General features: G+C 40.5%; 1 protein-coding gene across 2 annotated transcripts in view; it reads left to right on the forward strand.

The window, feature by feature from the left end:
• The first annotated feature begins 7,384 nt into the window (after nt 1–7,384).
• The window catches only part of ZNF484 (zinc finger protein 484), a 162,728-nt gene continuing 146,474 nt past the window's right edge, over nt 7,385–23,638 (forward strand). For both annotated transcript variants that reach the window (XM_023738598.1, XM_012557818.2), the window contains exon 1: nt 7,385–7,745. The gene's annotated coding sequence lies outside the window, so the exon portion shown is untranslated. The remainder of the gene's footprint in view (nt 7,746–23,638) is intronic.

Below are 23,638 nucleotides of genomic sequence, written 5' to 3' on the forward strand. Positions count from 1 at the left end.
ATCTGCATAATGCAGGTTGTTAATTAGTCTTCCTCCAATCCTGATCCCGCATTTTTCTTCATATAGTCCAGATTCTCAGATTATTTGTTCAGCATACAGATTGAATAGGTATGGTGAAAGAATACAACCCTGACGCATACCTTTCCTGACTTTAAAATATTCAGTATCCCCTTGTTCTGTTTAAACGACTGCCTCTTGATCCATATACACGTTCCTCATGAGCACAATTAAGTTTTCTAGAATTCCCATTCTTTGTAACGTTATCCGTAATTTGTTCTGATCTACACAGTCAAATGCCTTTGCATAGTCAATAAAACACAGGTAAACATCTTTCTGGTATTCTCTGCTTTCAGCCAGGATCCACTTGACATCAGCAATAATATCCCTGGTTCCACATCCTCTTCTGACTCTGGCTTGAATTTTTGGCAATTCCCTGTCGATATACTGCTGCAGCCACTTTTGAATGATCTTCAGCAAAATTTTACTTGCGTGTGATATTAATGGTATTGGTTCAATAATTTCTGCATTTGGTTGGATCACCTTTCTTGGGAATAGGCATAAATATGGATCTCTTCCAGTGGGTTCGCCAGGTAGCTGTCTTCCAAATTTCTTGGCATAGACAAGTGGGCACTTCCAGCATTGCATCCGTTTGTTGAAACATCTCAATTGGTGTTGCCTCAGTTCCTTGTTTTTCGCCAATGCCTTCAGTGCAGCTTGGACTTCTTCCTTCAGTACCATTTGTTCCTGATCATATGCTACCTCCTGAAATGGCTGAACATCAACCAACTCTTTTTGGTATAGTGTCTCTGTGTATTCTTTCCATCTTCTTTGGATGCTTCCTTTGTCGTTTAATATTTTCCCCGTACAATCCTTCAGTATTGCAATTCAAGGCTTGAACTTTTTCTTCAGTTCTTCCAGCTTGAGAAGTGCCGGAGTGTGTTCTTCCCTTTTGGTTTTCTATCTCCAGGTCTTTGCATATGTCATTATAATACTTTACTTTGTCTTCTTGAGCTGCCCTTTGAAATCTTCTGTTCAGCTCTGTTACTTCATCATTTCTTCCTTTCGCTTCAGCTACTCGATGTCCAAGAGCAAGTTTCAGAGTCTCTTCTGACATCCACTTTGGTCTTTTCTTTCTTTCTTGTCTTTTTAATGACTTTTTGCTTTCTTCGTGTATGATGTCCTTGATGTCATTCCAAAACTCGTCTGGTCTTCGGTCATTAGTGTTCAACGTATTAAATCTATTCTAGAGATGGTCTCTAAATTCAGATGGGATATACTCAAGGTTGTACTTTGGCTCTCATGGACTTGTTTTAATTTTCTTCAGTTTCAACTCGAACTTGGATATAAGCAATTGATGGTCTGTTTCACAGTCAGCACCTAGCCTTGTTCTGACTGATGATATTGAGCTTTTCCTCATCTATTTCCACAGATGTATTCGATTTGATTCCTGTGTATTCCATCTGGCGAGGTCCACATATATAGTTGCTGTTTATGTTGTTGAAAACAGGTATTTGCAATGAAGAAGTTGTTGGTCTTGCAAAATTCTATCAGCGATATCCAGCATTGTTTCTACCGCCAAGGCCATATTTTCCAACTACCCATCCTTCTTTGTTTCCAGCTTTCACATTCTAATAACCAGTAATTATCAATGCATTCTGATAGCATGTTTGATCAATTTCAGACTGCAGAAGTTGGTAAAAATCTTCAATTTCTTCATCTTTGGCCTTAGTAGTTGGTGCATGAATTTGAATAGTCATTTTAACTGGTCTTCCTTGTAGGCGTATGGATATTATCCTATCACTGACAGCGTTGTACTTCAGGATAGATCTTGAAATGTTCTTTTTGACAATGAATACAACGCCATTTCTCTTCAATTTGTCATTCCCGGCATAGTAGACCATATAATTGCCCAATTCAGAATGGCCAATACCAGTCCATTTCCGCTCACTAATGCCTAGGATATCGATGTTTATACATTCCATTTTATTTTTGACAATTTCCAAATTTCCTAGATTCATACTTTGTACATTCCACATTCCGATTATTAATGGATGTTTGCAGCTGTTTCTTCTCATTTTGAGTCGTGCCACATCAGCAAATGAAGGTCCCTAAAGCTTGACTCCATCCACGCCATTAAGGTTGACTCTACTTTGAGGAGGCAGCTCTTTCCCAGTAGTATTTTTGAGTGTCTTCCAATCTGAAGAGCTCATCTTCTGGCACTATATCAGACAATGTTCTGTTACTGTTTATAAGGTTTTCACTGGCTGATTCTTTTCAGAAGTAGACCACTGGTTCCTTCTTCCTGGTGTGTCTTAATCTGGAAGCTCAGCTGAAACCTATCTGCCATGGGTGACCCTGCTGGTGTTTGAAAAACAGTGGCATACCTTCCAGCATCACAGCAACATGCGAGCCCCCACAGTACGACAAACTGACAGATGAGTGAGGGCAGGTGACCGTAGGTGGATGGATTTACATCTGGGTTATTAATTCTGTTCCATTGGTCAATGTGTCTGTCATTGTACCAGTACCAGGCTGTTTTGACTACCATAGCTGTATAGTAGGTTCTGAGATCAGTTAGTATGAGGCCTCCTACTTTGTTCTTTTTCAATAATGCTTTACCTATCCAGGGCTTCTTTCCTTTCCATGTGAAGTTAGTGATTAGTTTCTCCATTTCATTAAAGAATGCTGTTGGTATTTTGATCAGGATTGCATTGCATTTGTAGATTGGGTAGAATTGACATTTTCACAAATCTGAGTCTACCTGTCTACGAGCATAGGGTGTTTTTCTATTTATGTAGGTCTCTTTTAGTTTCTTGCAGTAGTGGTTTGTAGTTTTCTTTGTATAGGTCTTTTATGTCCCTGGTTAGATTTATTCCTAAGTATTTTATTTTTTTAGGGGCTGTTATATAAATGGTGGAGCCCTTGTGGTGCAGTGGTTAAGAGCTTGGCTGCTAACCAAAAGGTGAGCAGTTTGAATCCACAAGCTGCTCCTTGGAAACTCTATGGGGAAATTCTACTCTGTCCTATAGGGTCACTATGTGTTGGAATCGACTCAACGGCAACAGGTTTGCTTTTTTTGGTTTATTATAAATGGTATCACTTTCTTGATTTCCTTTTCATAGTTCTCTCTATTGGTTTATAGGAATCCAACTGATTTTTCTATGTTTATTCTCTATCCTGCTACTCTCCTGAATCTATTAGTTCCAGTAATTTTCTTGTGGAGTCTTTAGGGTTCTCTATGTATAGTATCCTATCATCCATGAATAGGGATCGTTTTACTTCTTCCTTACCAATTTGGATGCCCTTTCTTTCTTTTTCTTGCCTTACTGCTTTAGCTAGAACTTCCAGCACAATGTTAAATAGGAGTGGGTGACAAAAGGCATCCTTGTCTTGTTCCTGTTCTCAGGGAGAATGTTTTCAGCCTCTCTCTGTTGAGAATGATGTTGGCTATTGGTTTTGTATAGATTCCCTTTATTATGTTGGGAATTTACCTGCTATTCCTATTTTATTGAGAGTTTTTATGTGGGATGGGTGTTAGATTTTACTGAATGCCTTTTCAATGTGATGAGCATGTGATTCTTCTGTTTTATTTATATAGCAGATTACATTGATTGATTGTCTAATGTTGAACCCTCCTTGCATACCTGGTATGAATCTCACTTGGTCGTGGTGTATTGTTTTTTGAATATGATGCTGAATTCTATTGGCTAAAATTTTTTTGCGAATTTTTGTATCTATATTAATGAGAGATATTGGTCTGTAATTTTTTTTTTTTTTTTTTTGGTAATGTCTTTGCCTGGTCTTGGTATCAGGGTTATGCTGCTTTATAAAATGAGTTTGGAAGTATATCTTCCTTTTCTTTTTTCTGAAATAGTTTGAGTAATATTGATATGAGCTCTTCTCTGAATGTTTGGTAGAATTCTCCAGTGAAGTCATCTGGGCCAGGGCTTTTTTTTTTGTTGGGAGTTTTTCAGTTACCTTTTCAATCTCTTGTTAATGGGTCTGTTCAGATTTTCTACCTCAGTTGTGTTAGTTTAGGTAGGTAGTGTGTTTCTAGAAATTTGTCCATTTCCTCTAGGTTTTCAAATTTGTTGGAGCATAGTTTTTCATAGTACTCTGTTATGACCCTTTTTATTTCAGTTGGGTCTGTTGTAATGTCCCCCATTTCATTTCTTATTTAGGTTATTTTCATCCTTTCCTGTTTTTCTTTTGTCAATTTGGCCAATGGTTTGTCGATTTTGTTGATCTTTTTCAAAGAACCAACTTTTGGTTTTATTGATTCTTTCCATTGTTTTTCAATTCTCTATTTTATTTATTTCTGCTCTGATCTTTATTATTTCCTTTCTTCTAGTGGCTGTGCGTTTCTTTTGGTGTCCTCTCTTTGTTTGGGTTGTAAAGCTAATGTTTTGATTTTATCCCTTTCTTCTTTTTTGATGTGTGTATCTTTTGCTATAAATTGACCTCTGAGCACTGCCTTTGCTGTGTCCCAAAGGTTTTGGTAAGATGTGTTTTCATTCTAGTTTGAGTCTATTAGCATAGCATGTTTATGAAGATACCTCTTGTGGGGAGGGCGTGGCTGGCAAACAAACGTAGAAGGCACACATTACATATATACAAGTAGTCCTCGTCTTACAATGGGGCTCCGTTCTAACGACTCTGTCGTAAGTCAGTTGTGACATAAGTCAAATACCTCATTTCAAATTAACAACTGATGCTTCTTATGGTACAAAACATAGAATAAGATCATGCTATAGGCCTGGTCTACAATGAAGTCGGCGTCAGTGTCTACAATGAAGTGAGTGTCAGGAGTCATAATGGATAGAAAGCTGGGCAATGTTCAACTCTTAATGACATATGACAATTGAATTGTGCATGTGCCTGACACCCATTACAATTCTGACTTCACTGTTAGGACACGGACGCTGACTTCATCATAGACGAGGCCAGAGCCTGCTACATGGCAGTATTTTGAACAGTAAATCATAAAATTGAACACCTGTGAGTGAACATCTGAGAATGATAATATCAGCAAATTACATGCTGCAACACTGTATCTAGTACATATTACTAATGATAAGATGCACAAAAAAACTCCATAAAAAAAAAAAAAGTACTGTCTTAAGTGTAGTTTGTCATAACTTGAATACTTTGTAAGTCGGGGACTTCCTGTATACTACACACACACACACGAAAAACACATATATATGGGAGAGAAAGCAAATAGGGCAAATTGTTTTTAAAAACAGATAAAACTAATGTATACCGTCAAAAGTCAGGACCGTAGTTACATCTGGAGAAGTGGGAGATAGTGGCAATCAACAAAAGACCAAATTCTGAGGACATTTCTCTGGACATTCTCTTCTGGAGCTTCTGAAGCCTTCGGGGAGTGTCATGGTTTGAATTACGTCCCCCCAAAAATGTGTGTATCAATTTGGCTAGGCCATGATTCCTGGTACTGTGTGATTTTCCTGTATGTTGTAAACCTGCCTCTATGATGTTAATGAGGGAGGATGGGTGGCAGTTGGGTTAGTAAGGCAGGCCCTGATCTACAAGACTGGATTGTGTCCTGAGGCAATCTCTTGAGATATAAAAGACAGAAGTGAGCAGTGAGACAGGGGGACCTCATACCATCAAGAAAGCAGTGCCAGGAGCAGAGTGCGTCCTTCGGACCGGGGTCCCTGCACAGAGAAGCTCCTAGTCCAGGGGAACACTGATGAGAAGGCCAATGGACAGAGAAAGTCTTCCCCTGGAGCTGACACCCTGAATTTGGACTTTTAGCCTACTTTACTGTAAGGAAATACATTTCTCTTTGTTAAAGCCATCAACTTGTGGTATTTCTGTTCTAGCAGCACTAGATGACTAAGACAGGGAGGTAAGGATTCTTGATATGCCAAAAAATTGACTCCTACTGTCTGTTAGTTGTTTCCACTGTTCTGATAATTTCATGTCACAAAACAGTTGTTATTGAGGAAATTTTAGATGATTTAAAACTAAATCATGAGAGGCAAATAAAGTAGTATCAAGATAATGAAGACCTTGTTTTTGTAAATGGATTACAAATCTTCCCTGCAGGAGAATTACAAATAATTTATGTGTTGTTCCCCCAAAGGACGTGGAGCGTAATTCCTTACACTTAAGTGAGGGTTATGCATAGGGAATTCCTTCCAAAGAGTATAATAAAGGAGAGAAAGAACTTTACAATGGAGAAACTTCACAAACATCACCTGAGGCCAGATGACAGAATGTACTCTTAACATGATGTGATGAGAATGGCCCTTCACCTCTGTGGTGTTCCTTCCCCAAATCCATAACCCCCATTTATGAGACAAACATCAAACAAACCCAAATTGAGGGACATTCTATAAAAACACCTGACCAGTACTCCTGGAAACTACAAAGGTCATCAAAAACATACCTAAGGACACATGACAACTCAGTGGCCTCACTAGGGTTGGTGTCACCCAGTACATTAACTCATGGTGTCACCCTCAAGTGGGGCTGGCCGAGGAACACACCCGTGGTGCGCTGGTGGGCTGAGCGCTTGGCCGCAGGCCCAGCTCCACAGCACGTGGCCAGCCCTGCCTCCCCCCACCCTTGCATTTCCTCCGTCTCCCATTGGCCAAGGCAGAGACCCTCTTCTCCACCCAAGGGTGGACACTCCGCCCACACCCTGATTGGCGGATTCGGTGGGGGTGGGGTGTGTGTGTAACGAATTACCGCATTGGGTGATGGGTGACACCAACCTTGTGACGCCACTGCCTTGGCGGCCCCTTCCCCTGGGGTGCCGGCCTGCTGCGGCAGCCCTGGACCGTGGGGTCATTTTGGTGTCACCCCCTCTGAAGCGTCCGGGGGTGTGATCGGCACCCCGCACACCCCACTAGTGACAACTAAACGAAATATGGTATCTAGATGGGGTCCTGGGTCAGAAAAAAGACATTTTAAAAAATGGATACAAAAACCTCAACTAATGATCAGGGCTCGAAGAGAATTTCTACCAATAGATGCTTGTTTCTAGTCACACTGCAATCACTCAGAGCACAGCCGGCAACGTTGACCCCCAGATTTCCTCACTGACCTAGTCCTGATTAGGGGTCCTTTTGCTGTTAGGTTCACCTGTGTCGCCAGCGTCTGTCCAGAACCTGGCCCTGTGCGGCACTCGTAAGCATTTTTTGATTGAAAGAAATAAAGAATGAAACCCCCCTCCCTTACCAACACCCCGCATTTTGCCTAGTGCCAGTCGCAAGTTCTCGTCCCAGCCCTGGCTCGCTGCAGACCTCGCGGTTCACCCTCTAACGGGGAACGCAGGAGTCCCGGGGAAGGAGGGGCTTCGGTCACAAGAGCGCAGGGAGGGCCTGTGGGCGACCTAGAGTGACGGGCCTCTGGTTCGATCCTGCTGCAGTCCAAGTGGAGGTACTTCTGCTTGTCTCTTTTCTGCTTGAAGACTCGCCTCTGCACTATACGTAAATAACTTCAACTAAGCACAGCAGTAACTACAAGGGCGCCGCCATGTTGGCGCCAAGCCTAAACCACTGCAGGAAGGGGAGCAGAGCGCCGTGTTGATTATTGGCAATCTCTGGCTGAGAAGCCACTGCTGAGCATGCGCACACCCAGACTGAGTCGTGCAGCCTCCTGCAGGGACAGAGAGGCGTTGAGAAAGAGGAAGTGGATCCAGTTTTAGTTCTACTGACTGTTGGCACCACCAGAGGCAAATGCCACTGTCCTGAGAGAGCGTGGGTGAGAGGCAGGTGAGTGCAGGAATTGGAGCATCGGTGGGCTGAATGAAGAAGGGTTTTTGGTGTCCGCTACGAGCAATCCGGGTCAGTCGTGGGGGGAGGGTCAGTGAATCGAATAATGGGAGGTGGGTGTCATCTTTAATGGTGGATCTCTGGGCTGAGTGATGGGTGGACGTGGGTCCGTGGCGGGGAGGGGGAGACGGGGGACTGAGAAATGAGCGGTCTGAGGGATGAGTCATGCTGATCTTTATTGATTTGCTTTTATGCTTACCGGTCTGTTTGCATTTCTGTTGCTGATTTATTATCATAGTATATTTTGCTAGAGATTTAAAAACATATTGCCATAGCATTGCATATAATTTTCGATGTATCTTTTATATCCAGATTAGTAGCTCCTTTGACATTCTTAATAGAATATTTATATGGTATTCTTTTTTTCTCTTTATTATCAGGCATTCCAAGAGTTCATGTATTTTATTGGCCATTTTGAAGTAGCAGCTTGATTTTGTTTATACTCCCTGGTTGTTGTTAGCTGCGATGGAGTCCCTCCGACTTATGGCGACACGATGTGTTACAGAGTAGAACTGCTCCATAGAGTTTTCTTGGCTGTAATCTTTATGGAAGCAGATCGCCAGGCCTTTCTTCCTCAGTGTTGCTGGGTGGGTTCCAACGCCAACCTTTTCTTTTGATGTAATTTGTTGTTCTTTCCCTTATTTGCTTAAGTTTTATACTGTATATATTGAGAAGTGTAAAGTTTCCTCTAAATACAGTTTTATCTAGGAAATGTGTAATTTCATTTTGATGTTCCACTGAGTTATTTAGGAGAGTTTATTTCCAAATTATTAAAATACCTCTTGTTTATTTTATTGTATTGTCAAAAAATGTAGTCTGTCAAAGTCTCAGCGTTTAAAAATCTATGCTATTCTTTGAAGCCACGTAACACAATAAACTTTGTAAATGTTCGATGGATATCTTCTGTTTGTATGGTGCAAAGTTCTCTTTATATATATTAAATTTTGCTTGTTTATGTTTTTCACATTTTCTTTACTTTTCCTGCTTTTGGTCTACTTGGTTCATCATAATGCCTAGTGGTGTATTTTATAGCTGTGTTTGTCTCTTTGTTTTAGACGATGTACTTCACGAATGGGTGTTGGACTTTGTCAAATGCCTTTTCCACGACGATTGAGTTGATTATGTGAATTCTTTTTTTTTTTTTTTTTTAATGTGGTGGAGCCCTGATGGCGTGGTGGTTAAAGTGCTCAGCTGCTAACTAAAAGGTCAGCAGTTCACATCCACCAGCCACTGCTTGGAAACCCTACAGGGCCATTCTGCTCTGTCCTGTAGGGTCACTATGAGTCAGAACCAACTCGAAGGCACCTAACAACAACAAACTTGTAAATAATAGATGCCTTTTGTTTTTTTCAAATCCAACCTATAGTCTCCGTTCATAGAAGTTTACCCCTTCTGTTTAGTGTAGTAATGATCTGATTTTATGCCTTCCCTCTTATTTTGTGTTCATATATTTTTTTAACTTTATTATTTTCTTCCCTTCCTTTTTGTACCTTTCACTGGCTTAATAAAATTTCTGTTCATTCTGTTTCCGTTCTACAGCCTATATAACCTCTGTTTTTCCTGAGATAATTAGGAATGTTTTAGGATATTAATAATATCACAGGATATTATTAACTTTCTCCCTTAGTAATCTCCTTATCATATCATCATTATCCTTTTTATAAGTATATTTCTGGCAAGAATTATTGCTGAACCCTTTTTTCCTATTTGAGATTTCTGGTTCATTTTACATTTATTTGGAATACTTCTTGTATGTTTTCTTCACATAGAGATAGTCTGCAAGCGCTTTCATATCTGAAAATGTCTTTCTTTGGCTCTAACGGAGGAATGGCTTTTAGATGCTATTTCTAATATCATTCAGCTTTCATGACTACAGGAGCCCTGGTGACACAGTGGTTAAGCATTTGGTTGCTAACCGAAAGATCAGCAGTTCGAATCCACCAGCCCCTCCTTAGAAACCCTATGGGGCAGTTCTGCTCTGTCCTGTAGGGTCACTGTGAGTTGGAATTGACCTGATAACAATGGGTTTTTCATTACTACAGTTGAGGAATCTTTTGATTTTCTTAATTATTTCACTGTAAATAACCTTTCACCCGTGCTTTAGATTTAGAAGTATTTTAGATTTTTTTTATCCTTCAATTTAAGAATTTTCCTAGATTTTTTTATTCGGTTCCTATGTGTGCCTGTAGGGAGGTTTGTGGTAAAGGCTAATGCTACCGGCCTAGTGGTGTCATTGGTGGGGGTGTGTCTGGTGCATTTTAAGAGCCCACTGCAGCTTCATGTGTGTCTGCGATTGGGACTGTCGGGATCTCTGTGGAGACCACGGTAGGTGGTGATCATGTGTGGAGGCTAGTTTCAGGTTTGATAGATGGGGAGCAGGACCATCAGGGGAAGAGGCCTTGGAGGTTCTGTGATAAGGGACTGTAGGATAAGTAATTTGGGGCCTGCGGGTAGCAGAACATGGGAATTAGTGGCTGCAGACCTGGGACCAGGAATTGAGACTTTCGTAGGAATCACTGATGATATTTCTAATGAGATGACTGATGGTTCCTGGGGGTGGGGTCAGTGTGTGGTGACAGTTGGAGCAGATTGATTAATAGGAGTGAGGAATTAGGTGCCAGAATTGGTGATGATTTGAGGGGTCTGTGAAGTCAGATAGGGAACCCTGGTGGTGCAGTGGTTAAGTGCTTGGCTGCTAACTGAAAATTCAGCAGTTTGAACCCAGCAGCTGCTCCATGGGAGAAAGATGTGGCAGTCTGCTTTCATAAAGATTACAACCTTGGAAACTATGGGGCAGTTCTGTGTTATGAGTTGGAATTGACTCGATGGCAGCAGGTTTGGTTTTTTTTTTTTCTTTTTTTTTTTGTAAAGTCAGATAATGCCATTATGTGGGACAAAGTGATTGCATTCTATGTGGGTTACTGATTTTATAATAATAGCAATAAAACCAAGACCAAACCCATTGCCATTGATTTGATTCTGACTCATAGTGACTGTATAGGACAGAGTAGAACTGCCCCATAGAGTTTCCAAGGCTGTGGTCTTTGTGGAAGCATTCTGCCACATCTTTCTCCTATGGAGCGACTGGTGGGTTTGAACCACCAACCTTTTGGTTAGCAGCTGAGTGTGTAACCACTGCGCCACCAGGGCAGTGTTGCTAATATTTAATGAGAGCTTATGTGCCATGCATGGGCTGGGTCTTTTCAAGTACAGGTAGTCCCCAACTTACTACGGGGTTCTGTTCTGACAACTCTGACGTAAGTTGGTTCTGATGTAGGTTGAATACCTCGTTTTTGTTTTTTTTTAGTTTTCATTATTTTTGCCTTTTGTTATCAGCATCTTTATAAATCTGATCTTTGTCTTCGGGGGTTGGAAACATTACATATATATTTGCAGATTTAATACATACATAAAAAAATACATCCATAAGAAAGGGATGACATTGGCATTTTGTCAGTTGTGTTAATAACTCCACTTGTGGAAGGTTCTGGATCATCTGGATTATCCCTGGGAATGGGTATGGCGTTTTCTAGTCAGAAAATTAGGGAGAGTTGCCTGTATGGTCCTGCAGTGTTGTATGTTGCACACATTACTAATGATAAGATGTACGAAAAAAAGAGAAAGTCATAAGTTGGGTTCATCCTAACTTGAATATGTCATAAATCAGAGACTACCTGTATTATGAGATAGGTGTGTTTATCCCAAAAGTGTAAAGACAAGAAAATGTAGACTGAAGTGAATCCTCCAGATTCTCATAGCTAGAAGGTGGAAAAGCTGGAATTCAAAATGTGCATTGATTTTGTTCCACATATAGTCTCTGGACGTTCACTCAGCTTCAGGCTCCTGGGAAAATTGAAGTTCTAAGATACAGAGGTGAGGCCTTGTATGAACATGCCAGCTAAGGAGAACTTGTCCCAAAGGCCCCATATCCCAGCTCGGTAGGAGTGTGATAGCCCCTGTAAGGGGGAAGGAGGAGCCCCAGAAGCTAAAGTGAGCAACACATGGCTGATGTCACTATACTCTGAGGCTATTCCCTCTAGTGGGAGAGGTTTTTAAAACTTTTTATTAGGGAAATTTTCAAACATACACAAAAGCAGAGAGAATAGTATAGTGAGTACTGTACATCCTCATCACCCAGTCTCAACAATTAACAGTTTGCTAATATGGTTTCACCTGTTCCTTTACACTTGCGTTGTTTTGGCCTGAGTGTTTTAAAACAAATCCCAGAAACCACGTCATTTCACCCATAAAGACTTCAGCATGCAGGTCCAACTGTTGTGGACTTTTTTTTTTTGCACTATGTCGTTAACCACGTAACAAAAATTACAGTAACTCCCTAAATCGTGTGATACTTAATCCATAGTCAAATTTCCAATTTTATCTAAAAAATGGCTTAAACATTTTACTATGAAAATTTCAAATATATACAAAAGTAGAAAGAGCGATTAATTACTTTCGTGTATGGGCTTTCTAACCATGATCTGTAACTCCCACCCAGGTGATTGTGTGATAGGGTAGTTGTGGCCTACCAAGGGGATTGGTCAGTTTTGCCTTAAAAGAGAGCCAATTCCAGTGCAGAGAGGAGGAGTTCATCACCACCAAGGAAGGAGAGACCGGCAGCAGGAGACGGCATGGGGGGCTTCTTGGCCCACGGAGAGAGAAAGCTGAGTGTCTTTGGGTGGAGACTGAGGGCCAGGGAGAGGCGTGCACGGCTGGGGAGAGGCTATCCTGATGGAAGAACTGTATCCTGAGTGTTGTTGAGCCTGAATTGTAACTTTTACTTCCCTAATAAAACCCGTAATTGCGGGTATGGTCTGTGAGTTCTGTGTGGCCATTACAATGAATTATCAAACCCAGTAGAGAGTGCTGTGGGAGGGACCGTTGGTGTCAGAGAATTAGTAAAGATGGCAGAGAGAGGAGGCAGGTCTGACCTCTGCCTCATGGGAATCAGCCTTGGGCTGTTGATCTTGATTCTCCTTTCCCCTTGTGAAGTAAGAGGTCAGACGTTACCGAACCCTAGAAGTGGGTCCTTGTCTGGCACACTCAGACTTGCCAATTATCTTTGAGAAAGTAACCTTATTGCAATGCGCAGAGCAAGGAGCTGGGAGGAAGTTCCTCAGATCCAGCTCACCAAGCCACAGGGAAGCAGGGCTTATATGTGATTTGGCAAGCAAGATGGTGGCCGCACAGGTGTACTGGAGAGGGAAAATTCTAGAAGGTGGCCAGGAAACAGGAGGTGACATGGTTCTTGTCACCTTGCTTCAGAATAGGGTCCAGGTGATGATTTTTTCCTTCTGATTCATTTTACCTGTTTCTGTCTTCTGTTGAAGTCAATTAGTGGTCACAGCTGGCCCTTCTGCGCATGCAGGGCGGACCAGCTCTGGCTTGGGCTAGTTTAAGGACTAATGGGAATTTACTGGCATTCCTAGGGTCAGGTTACAGACTGCCATCAAGCTGTTTTTACAATAATGAACCCCTATATACCTGATAACCAACTTCCACAATTATCAACTCTTGCCCACACATGCCATCTGTACCCTCCCTTCTCCCATAGTTTTCCCCTTTTGCTGGATCATTCTGAAGCATTGTGTCATTTCATTCATAAATATTTTGATATATAAATCTAAAAGATAATACTTTGTATAAAAATAGCCGTAGTACTATAATTACACCAAAAAAAATTACAATATGTTTTTAATACCATTTTATGTGCTTCGGATTGGTAGGCAGATTTAGAGGCTTAATTAGATGCAGTTTCTTTATTTTTTTTTTTTGGCAAGACTACTTCCCAGGCAGTATTGTATCCTTTCATCAGGAGGTTTGTGATGTCTGTGTGTTGTAACCTAAGGAATTGTCTAAATTCATGAGGAATAAGAATAAGGATCAGCATTGAGCTGGTTTCTGTGAGGTGAAGGTCAGACATATCTCTACTTTCCAACTTCTTCACCATTTCTGACACTAGCTGTTCCTCCTCCACAGCAATCTCTACTTCTCTGCAGCGTTTGATAATTCTTTGGAGTGGCCACAGAGAGCTCACAGACCACACTCACAGTTACGTGGTTTATTAGGGAAGTAACAGGCTACAGCTTGGGATCAGGGTCAAGAAGCACCTAGGCAAGGTCTGGAAGGCTCCCCTGAAGTGGAGAGCACATTCTTCCCTTCTTCACTGCAGGCCAGTTTCCAACCAGGACACCCCTCTCAGCCTTCAGGCTTCGCCCGTCTGCCTCTCTGCTGCTAATGGTCCAGCTCATAGCCAGTGTAGCAGTCCTCTCGGCTGTGCCAGGCCCCCTCTCAGCTGGCTCTGCCACCTGGCCCCTTCTGGGCCTCTTGCTGTCTTCAGTGTTACCGCCCTTGACCGGTATTACAGCTCTTTTAGTAGTTCCCCTGTAGTAACCCTGGGTCCAAACTGCTCTGCTCCAGGTTTTTCTTGCTCTTGAGGTTCCCTCTTCCCCTCCTAAAACCTCTATGGGGTTGGCCTGTATGTAAGAAAATCCCTTGTCAATTTCAAGGCATGGCCCTCCCAACAGGACAAGGAATCAACCAATCTCTGTGGACCACAAGTTGCTCAATCCTATTGGGTTGTTTTACACACCACCTTCCCTGCTAGTAAACTGACCAATAGCTGCAAGGTGAATGAAGTAGATCAATCACAGGGCAGACTCTGGCCCAACCAGTCATTTTTCGCAGAGTTACAAACTCAGGGCCAGAAAGACCATATATAAGAGAAACCCACTGCACTGCAATCTGGTTGTCTTTTTGTGATGTGAGTAGCTATTGATCACTTCCTAGATCTGTTATTTCATTAGGGGTACAAAATGGACATATTCTATTCATTTATTAGTGTGAATATTAATACACAATATAAAGAGAAATTCTGTCATCAGGTGTTTGGTTTCCCTGCAGTACTACTGTATAAGAAAGCAGGAATGCTTGTCTCTTTTTTTTTTTTTTTTAACCAGTTTCAAAAATAATGATTCACTAGAATCTTCTGAAGTTCCTGGAAATGTTCTCTGTTTTGATCTGGGTGGCAGATGCAAAGGTGTATACATATTGAAAAATGCATCAAGCTGTATACCTAATATCTATGTACTTTATGTAAGTGATAGTCCTTAGGTGATGCAACAGTTAAAATGCTTAACTGATAACCAAAATGTTAGAAGTTCAAGTTCGACTGGAAGCACCTCAGAAGGAAGTCCTGGCAATCTACTTCTGAAAACTCAGCCATTGAAAACCCTGTGGAGCACAGTTCTACACATGTGGTCACCATGAGTCAGAGCTGACTCAATGGCAATTTTTTTTATACCACAATAAAAAAAAAAATTAACAAAAAAGTAAACTAACAGTTTTGCTTATATTAGAAAACTGTTTAAAAGGAATTCTTCTAATGTAAAACTTCAAAGTAAAAATAAATTTTAAAAATCATGAAAAAATATTGGGGAGGGCAGGTCTAGGATAAAAGGGACACAGTGACCAACGTGTGACCCTTGATCTGAGCAAAACATCAAGAAAAAGTGTTTCTGGGATAATTGGGGATATTTGAATATGAACTAAATGTTGAAGTGATATAGAATTACTGTTAATTTTGAGAGGCATGATAATGGTCTAGGAGATTTATGCTGATGTATTTAGGTATGAAGTGTCAGGATGTCTACAATTCTCAAATGGTTCAGCAAAAAAAGTATATATACATATGTATGAATTTATATGTGACTGTGACTAGGAGCCCTGGTGGTGCAGTGGTTAAGTGTTTGGCTGCTAACCAAAAGGTCTGCAGTTTGAATACCAGCTGCTACTTGGAAGCCCTGTGGAGCAGTTCTGCTCTGTCCTATAGGGTCGCTATGAGTCAGAACCAACTTGATGGCACCTAACAACAATAGCAACAACATGTTTCATTAAAGGAGCCCTGGTGGCTCAGTGGTTCAGCGCCTGGCTGCTAACCGCAAGGTTGGTGGTTCGAACCCACCAGCTGCTCTATGGGAGAAAGATGTGGCAGTCTGCTTCCAAAAAGATTACAGCCTTGAAAACCTTATGGAGCAGTTCTACTCTGTCACATGGGGTTGCCATGAGTTGGAATTGACTCGATGGTACCCAACAACAACAACTTGTGTATAGAGAGATAAAATATGGCAAATGCTAACTTTGAAACTAGGTAGATGGTATATGTGTTTCTTGTACTAATCATTCAACTTTTTTTTATGTTAGAAAACTTTCATAAAAAAAAATTGGAAAAAAATGTTCAACGTGAGTTGGCCTAAGTCTTAAGGTTTGTTATTAACTAGAACTAGCTCCACTTACTGCATTGTAGCTAAGACAAAGTTTCCATTGAAAGTTCCCTTGTAGGAACTGTAAACAAGAGAGAGCAGTGAAAAAACTGAAAAGCTCCTTCTTTTTGGTCTTTCTTTTGGATATTCTCACTATCTGGGATGGGCTGATCACAGCAGCTCAGTAAAATCATTAATAGGACAATATATTCTTAATTTTTTTTTTTTACTAGCAAATAAGAATATAAAAATTTAAATTCCCTATAATTTTTCATCATTCAAATACAGTATCTGTTAACATGTTAGAATATTTCCTTCTATGTATGTGCATGAATGCATTCATGTATGTGTGCATGTGTTTGTATACACATGTAGAAACATAGTTTAATGAAAACAAACTCATACTGTTTGGTACATCTTATTTTTACTTGGCATTTTAACATAAATATTTTTCTATAATATTTTAATGCTACGTAACATTATCTTCTCTGGATGTCTATAAATTATTTAAGCAGTTCACATTTTTATATATTAAGATGTTTCTAGCCTTTGTTATTAGCCATGCTGTGATAAAACTCCTACATTTAAATCCTCATGTAATCTGGGGCGATTTTTAAAAAATAATTTATTTTTGTTGTTGTTGAATATAAACAGCCAATTCAACAATTTCTACATACACAATTCAGTGACATTCATTACATTCTTCGAGTTGTGCAGCCATTCTCACCCTGCTTTTCTGAGTTGTTCCTCTTCCATTAACATAAACTCACTGCCCTCTAAGTTTCCTATCTAATATTTTGAGTGGCTGTGGTCCATTTGATCTCATATAGATAGATCTTAAAGGAGCTCAATGCTTAAGGGAGACATTGCTTACTAGTTAAACTATTGTTTGGTTTTAAGAAGACTTCAGGGGATATTTTGATTTAAGGTTTAAAGATGATTTCAGGGCAGTCATTTCAGGGGTTCATCCAGCCTCTAAGGCTGCAGAAAATCTGGATTCCATGAGAATTTTTTGAAACAATGATACTGTGTTTTTGGTGAAAGTTTACAAAGCAGTTTAGTTTCCCATTCAACAATTTCTACACAAATTGTTTAGTGACGTTGGTTACATTCTTCACAATTATGTGAATATTCTCATTATTTCTGTTCTGATTGTTCCATTTCCATTAGTCTAGTTTCCCTGTCCCTTTACCTTCTCATCTTTGTTTTAAATTAATTGTTGTCTGTTGGGTCTCATATAGATGATTTTTAAAAGAAGCACAGTACTCATGGGTGCTATTCTTTGTGAGCCAATCTGTTATTTAACTAAAAGGTGACTTCAGGGCTTCTTTTGGTTTAAAGTTTAGGGAGTATCTCAGGGCAGTAGTCTCGGGGAGTCCTGCAGTCTCAACCAGTCCAGTAAGTCTGGATTTTCTAAGAATTTGAGGTTGTGTTCCACATTTTTCTCCCATTCTGTTGGGATCCATCTATTGTGGCTATGATCGGAATGGTCAGTAGTGATAGCCGGCCACCATCTAGTTCTTGGTTTCAGCGTAGAGGAGGCCATGGTTCATGTAGACTATTCTATAGACTAGTTTCTTCTTTGCGTCTTTGGCTTTCATAAAAATGGCGTGGCAGAGGCGTCTGACCTCCGCTAACTTCACAAGGAGGGAGGAGAAAGAATCAAGATCATCAACCCAAGGCTGATTCCTATGAGGTGGAGGTCAGACATACCTCCTCTCTCCAACCTTTTACCAATTCTGATACCAACCATCCCTCTCCTGGCATGCTCTACTTCTCTGCTGTATTCGATAATTTGTTGCAATGGCTACACAGAACTCAAAGAACATACAGTTATGGGGTTTATTAGGGAAGTAATAGGTTACAATTCAAGCTCAGGAACACTCAGGATACAGTTCTTCAGTTAGGACAGCCTCTTCTCAGTCATGCTGCAGGTAGGCCTCTCTCTGGCCCTCAGCCCCTTGGACCTCTTGGGCTGGCCCAGCTTCTGCCCTGCTTGGGCAAGTCTTGCAGAGCTTTTTTAGCTCTACTGGGAGGCATCTCACTCTGCCAGTAAGCCTTGGCCCGAAGGTGCTCAGCTCTCTTGTTCAGTGGGTCAGTGAGCTTAGGTCTGCTGCCAAGTGCCCGGAGGCACCCCACTCTGCCAGCAAGCCTGCTGCTTGGAGATGCTCAGCTTTCTCACTCCTTGGGTGGGCAAGCCTCACTCCGCCAAGTTCCCAGAGGCACCCTACCCTGCTAGCAAGCCTTCTGCCTGAAGGCACTCAGTTTTCTCGCTCCACGGGCCAAGAAACCCACTGCTTTGTCTCCTGCTGATGTTATGGTTCTGCTGCCTCTGCTGCAGCTGTTGCTCTGCTGCTGCTTCTTGCTGTCTGTCAACATCTCTGGTATTACAGCTCTCTCTCTGTCTCCTGGGTCTTGGAAGGTCTCAGTACAGGGATTCCAGGTCCAAAGGGCCCACTCCTAGCTCTTACTTATGGGTGGTAGTGAAGACCCCCCGACTCTGGGATTGGCTCTCTTTTAAGCCTAGAGACACAGCAAAGCTGACTAATCCCCTTGTTAGGGTTCCATATACCTTATTTGCATGGTCCCACCCCCAGAAAGGTGCCGTACACCTTATTTGCATCATTAGCAAGCTATCCAAGCCCCTTGGTGGGCCACAAGCACCTCATTTGCATAATCCCACCCAGTCATTTGGTGAGAGTTACAAGACCATGGCGAGAAAGGCCGTCTAAGAGCTATCCATTGCACTGCAGTTTCCTTCTTTCTTTTTCTTCTGGACAAGTAGAAACCAATGGTTGTATCTTAGATGGCTGCTTGCAAGCTTTAAGACCCCAGACACTACTGACCAAACTAGATGTAGAATATAAACTTCATGAACTATATTATGCCAGTTGACTGATTGTCCCATGAGAATATGGTCCTAAATCTTCAAACCCAGAAAACTAATTCCACCAAGTGTTTGGTTATATCAAAGAAGTATCCGTAACTGTCCCCCCATGTGCTTTATTATGTACAGTAAAACCTGTGAAAGCCAGAATGTGTGTAAAGCAGAAACCTGTCAGAGAAGGAAAACTCAAATTTTTATTTTCCGCTAAAATGAGAGATAGAAAAATGGTAAGACTGCACCCTCTCAAAAGTGGAAAACTTTCGAGACCCCAAAAAACAAGGCAGTCCCGTCGAGTTCCGGCTCTCACAGGTTTCACTGTATATGAATATATATGCGTGCACACACATATACATTTACATACACCTGTATATACACATATACATACCCACATATACATATCTATACTCCAATCTTGCATTCCTGGAATAAATCCCACTTGATCATGATGTACACCCTCTCCTCACTTATTGACATGGATAGGTTCCAAACACAAGGTTGTTATGTGAAATCAGTGTTATGTGAAAATGGAGGATAACCACATCAGATCACAAAATGGAGGATGACTCCATCATTACATAACTGCCAAAGTACATCATTAAATAACTGCCAAACCACTGAGAATCATGGCCCAGCCAAGTTGACATGTAACCTTAACCATCACAGCCCTTGTTACTCTCACTTCGCACCTTAGTGTTCGTTACTGCCAGGCATACATCGTTAATATGCAAAATAGTCAGACGGTAGATTTTTCACTATTATAGTAAATGTGAAATGTTGGATAACGAGGTAGTCAGTAAGTGAGGAGAAGGTGTGTAATTCTTTTTAATATACTGTTAGATTCTGTTAGTATTTTGTTCTGAATTTTGACATCTATATTCATATGGGATTTTGGTCTGTAGTTTTCGTGTGGTATCTTTGTCTGGTTTTGGTACCAGGGTAATGCTGGCTTCATAGAAAGAGTTAGGGAGTATTCCTTCTTCCTCTACTTTTTGGAAGAGTTGGAACAGGATTGGTGTCAGTTCTACTTTGTTTGATAGAATTCCCCAGTGAGACTGTCTGGTCCTAGACCTTTCTTTATTGGGAGGCTTTTTATTACTGATTCAATATCTTCACTTTTTATGGGTCTGTTGAGCTTTTCTACTTCCTTTTGAGTCAGTTTAGATAGGTTATGTGCTTCTAGTAATTGTCCATTTCATCAAAGGTATCAATTTTGTTGATGTATACTTGTTCATCGTATTCTGTTATGATTCTTTTTACTTCAGTTGGGTAAGTTGTAATGTCTCCACTTTTATTTCTTATTCTGGTTATTGCATCTTCTTTGTTTGTTTCTTTGTCAACCTAGCAAGCACTTTGTCAATTTTACAGATCTTTTCAAATAACCAATTTCTGGGATTTTTTATTCTTCCCACTGTTTTTTTCTTCTCTATTTCATTTATCTCTGCTCTAATCTTTATTTTTTCTTCTTCTAGTAGCTTTAGTTTAGTTTGCTCTTTTTTTTTAGTTTCTCAAGCTGTAGAGTTAGACTATTTACCTTTCTTTTTTAATGTGGACATTTATTACTATAAATTTTCCTCTGAAGACTGCCTTTGCTGCGTCCTGTAAGTTTTAGTGTGTTATATTTTCATTTATCTCCAGGTATTTTTTAATTTCACTCTTGATTTCTTCCTTGACCCTACAGTTATTTAATAGTGTGTTATTTAATTTCCACGAATTTGTATGTTTTCTAGTTTTCCTTCTACTGTTAATTTCTAATATTACTCCTTTGTAGTCAGAGAAGATCCTTTGTATAATTTCAACCTTTTTAAATTTGTCAAAAAATTTTTTGTGACCTACTATGTAGTCTATTCTGAAAAATGATCCATGTACACAGGAGAAAAATGTGTATTGTTCTGATGATGGGTGTAGTGTTCTATATACTGTATTTTTATGCAAATAATGAGCATATTATACTTTTTCCCCCAACTGCACTCTCCCCCTGAGAAGTATTTTCATAAGCACATTATGCTAATCTTTTTTACAGCAGCATGTAAAAAAATTAGCGTAGCACATTTGTGAAAATACCTTGTTGGGGGAAGGCATGGTTGGAAAAAAATTTTTGTAAAAGCACAATATGTCCAGTAGGTCTAATTGGCTTATGGTATTAGTTAATCCCTTTATGCCCTTGCTGATCTTCTTTTAGATGTTCTTTCCAGCATTGAAAGTGGTGTATTGAAGTCCCCAACTATTATCATGGAGTTTTGTATTACTCCTTTCATATCAGTCAGTATTTGTTTCATATATTTTGGAGTACTGATGTTAGGTGCATATGTATTTATAATTGTTTTGTCTTCTTTATGAATTGACCCTTTTATTATTACATAATATCCATATATTTTATCTAATATCAGAACGGCTACCCCTGCTCTTTTTAGGTTACCAGTTACATGGAATATTCTTTTCTATCCCTTTACTTTCAGTCTGTTTGTATCCTTGTGTCTAAGGTGTGTTTCCTGTTGGCAGCATAGGATGGATCATGTTTTCTTTTAATCCATTCTGTCACTTTCTGTTTTTCGAACAGGCAGTTTAGATCATCTACATGTTTTTTTTTTTTCCTAAATTTTGCTGTAGGTGAAACTTTACAGAACAAATTAGTTTCTCATTCAATAATTTATACACAAATTGTTTTATGACATTGGTTGCAATCCCCACAATGTATCAACACTCTCCCCTTACACAACCCAATTCCCCATTTCCGTCCCTCCATTTTTTTGTGTCCTTTCCTGCCTCCTCATCATTGCTTTTGGGCACGTGTTGCCGTTTTAGTCTCATATACATGATGGAACTAAGAAGCATGTTCCTCACATGTGTTATTTCTTTTTATAGATCTGTCTAGTCTTTGACTGAAGGGTGAACTTTGGGAGTGGCTTCAGTTCTGAGTTAAAGAGTGTCTGGGGGCCATAGTTTTGAGGGTTCTTCCAGTCTCTGTCAGACCACTAAGTCTGGTCTATTTTTTTGTGTATGTGAATTTGAAGTTTGTTCTACATTTTTCTCCTGCTCTTTCTGGGAGCCTCTATTATGATCCCTGTCAGAGCGGTTGGTAGTGGTAGTTGGACACCATCTAGTTCTTCTGGGCACAGGCTGGTTGAGGCTGTGGTACTTGTGGCCCATTAATCCTTTGAACTAATATTTCCCTTGCATCTTTAGTTTTCCTCATTCTGCTTTGCCCCAGATGAGGTGTATCTTAGATAGCTGCTTGCAAGCTTTTAAGACCCGAGATGCTACTCACCAAAGTAGGATGTAGAACATTTTCTTTATGAACTTTGTTGTGCTAATTGACCTCCATGACCCCTGTGACCATGGTCCCTAGCCCTCAGCCCCAGTCATTCAGTTCCTCAGGGTGTTTGGATGTGTCTATGAAGCTGCTATGACTTTCCCTTGGTCAGGTTGTGCTGACTTCCCCTATCTTGTGCTGTCTTTCCCTTCACAAAAGTTAACAGTTATCTACTATCTAGTTAATGATTTTCCTCCCCACGCATCCCCTCCCTCATAACCATCAAAGATTGTTTCTTTCTGTATGTAAACTTTTCTTGAGGTTTTATAATAGTGGTCTCATACAGTATTTGTCCTTTTGTGATTGACTTATTTCACTCAGTATAATACCCTCCAGATTCATCCATGTTGTGAGATATTTTGCCAATTCATCATTGTTCTTTATCGTTATGTAGTATTCCATTGTGTGTATGTACCATAATTTGTTTATCCATTCATCTGTTGATGGGCACTTAGGTTGTTTCTGCCTTTTTGCTATTGCGAATAATGCTGCAAGGAACATGGGTGTGTGTATGTCTGTTTGTGTGACGGCTCTTATTTCTTTAGGATGATATATTGCTGGGAGTGGAATTGCTGGATCATATGGTATTTTTATTTCCAACTTTTTAAGGAAGTGCCATATTGTTTTCCATAGTGGTTGTACCATTTTACATTCCTATCAGCAGTGCATAAGAGTTCCAATCCCCTCGCAACCTCTCCAACACTTGTTATATTCTCTCTTTTTAAAAATTTTTTTCTCATACAAAAATTTATACATACACTGTTATGTGACTCTAATTGCTCTCAGCATACTGTGACAGCACACTCCCCCTTTCCACTCCTGATTCCCCGTGTCCATTCAACAAGGTCCTAACCCTCTCTGCCTTCTCATCTCACCTCTGGACAGAAGCTGCCTGTTTAGTCTCATGTATCTACTTAAGCTAAGAAGCACACTCTTCATGAGTATTGTTTTATGTCCCACAGTCCAGTCCAATCTTTGTCTAAAGAGTTGACCTCAGAAATTGTTCTAGTTCTGGGCTGATAGAGAATCCGGGAGCCATGCTTTCCAGGGTTCCTCCAGTCTCAGTCAGACCATTAAGTCTGGTGTTTTTACTAGAATTTGAGTTGTGCACCCCACCTTTCTCCTGTTCCATTAGGGACTCTGTTGTGTTCCCTGTCAGGGTGGTCATTGATGGTAGCTGGGCACCGTCTACTTCTGCTGGTCTCAGACTGATAAAGTCTCTGGTTTATGTGGCCCTTTCTGTCTCTTGGGCTAATACTTTCCTTGTGTCTTTGGTGTTCTTCATTCTCCTTTGCTCCAGGTGGTTGGGACAAATTGATGCATCTTAGATGGCCACTTGCAAGCTTTTAAGACCCCAGATGCCACTCACCAAAGT

This window comes from Trichechus manatus, unplaced genomic scaffold, assembly GCF_000243295.1.
Source record: "Trichechus manatus latirostris isolate Lorelei unplaced genomic scaffold, TriManLat1.0 scaffold00120, whole genome shotgun sequence".
Taxonomy (NCBI): Eukaryota; Metazoa; Chordata; class Mammalia; order Sirenia; family Trichechidae; genus Trichechus; species Trichechus manatus.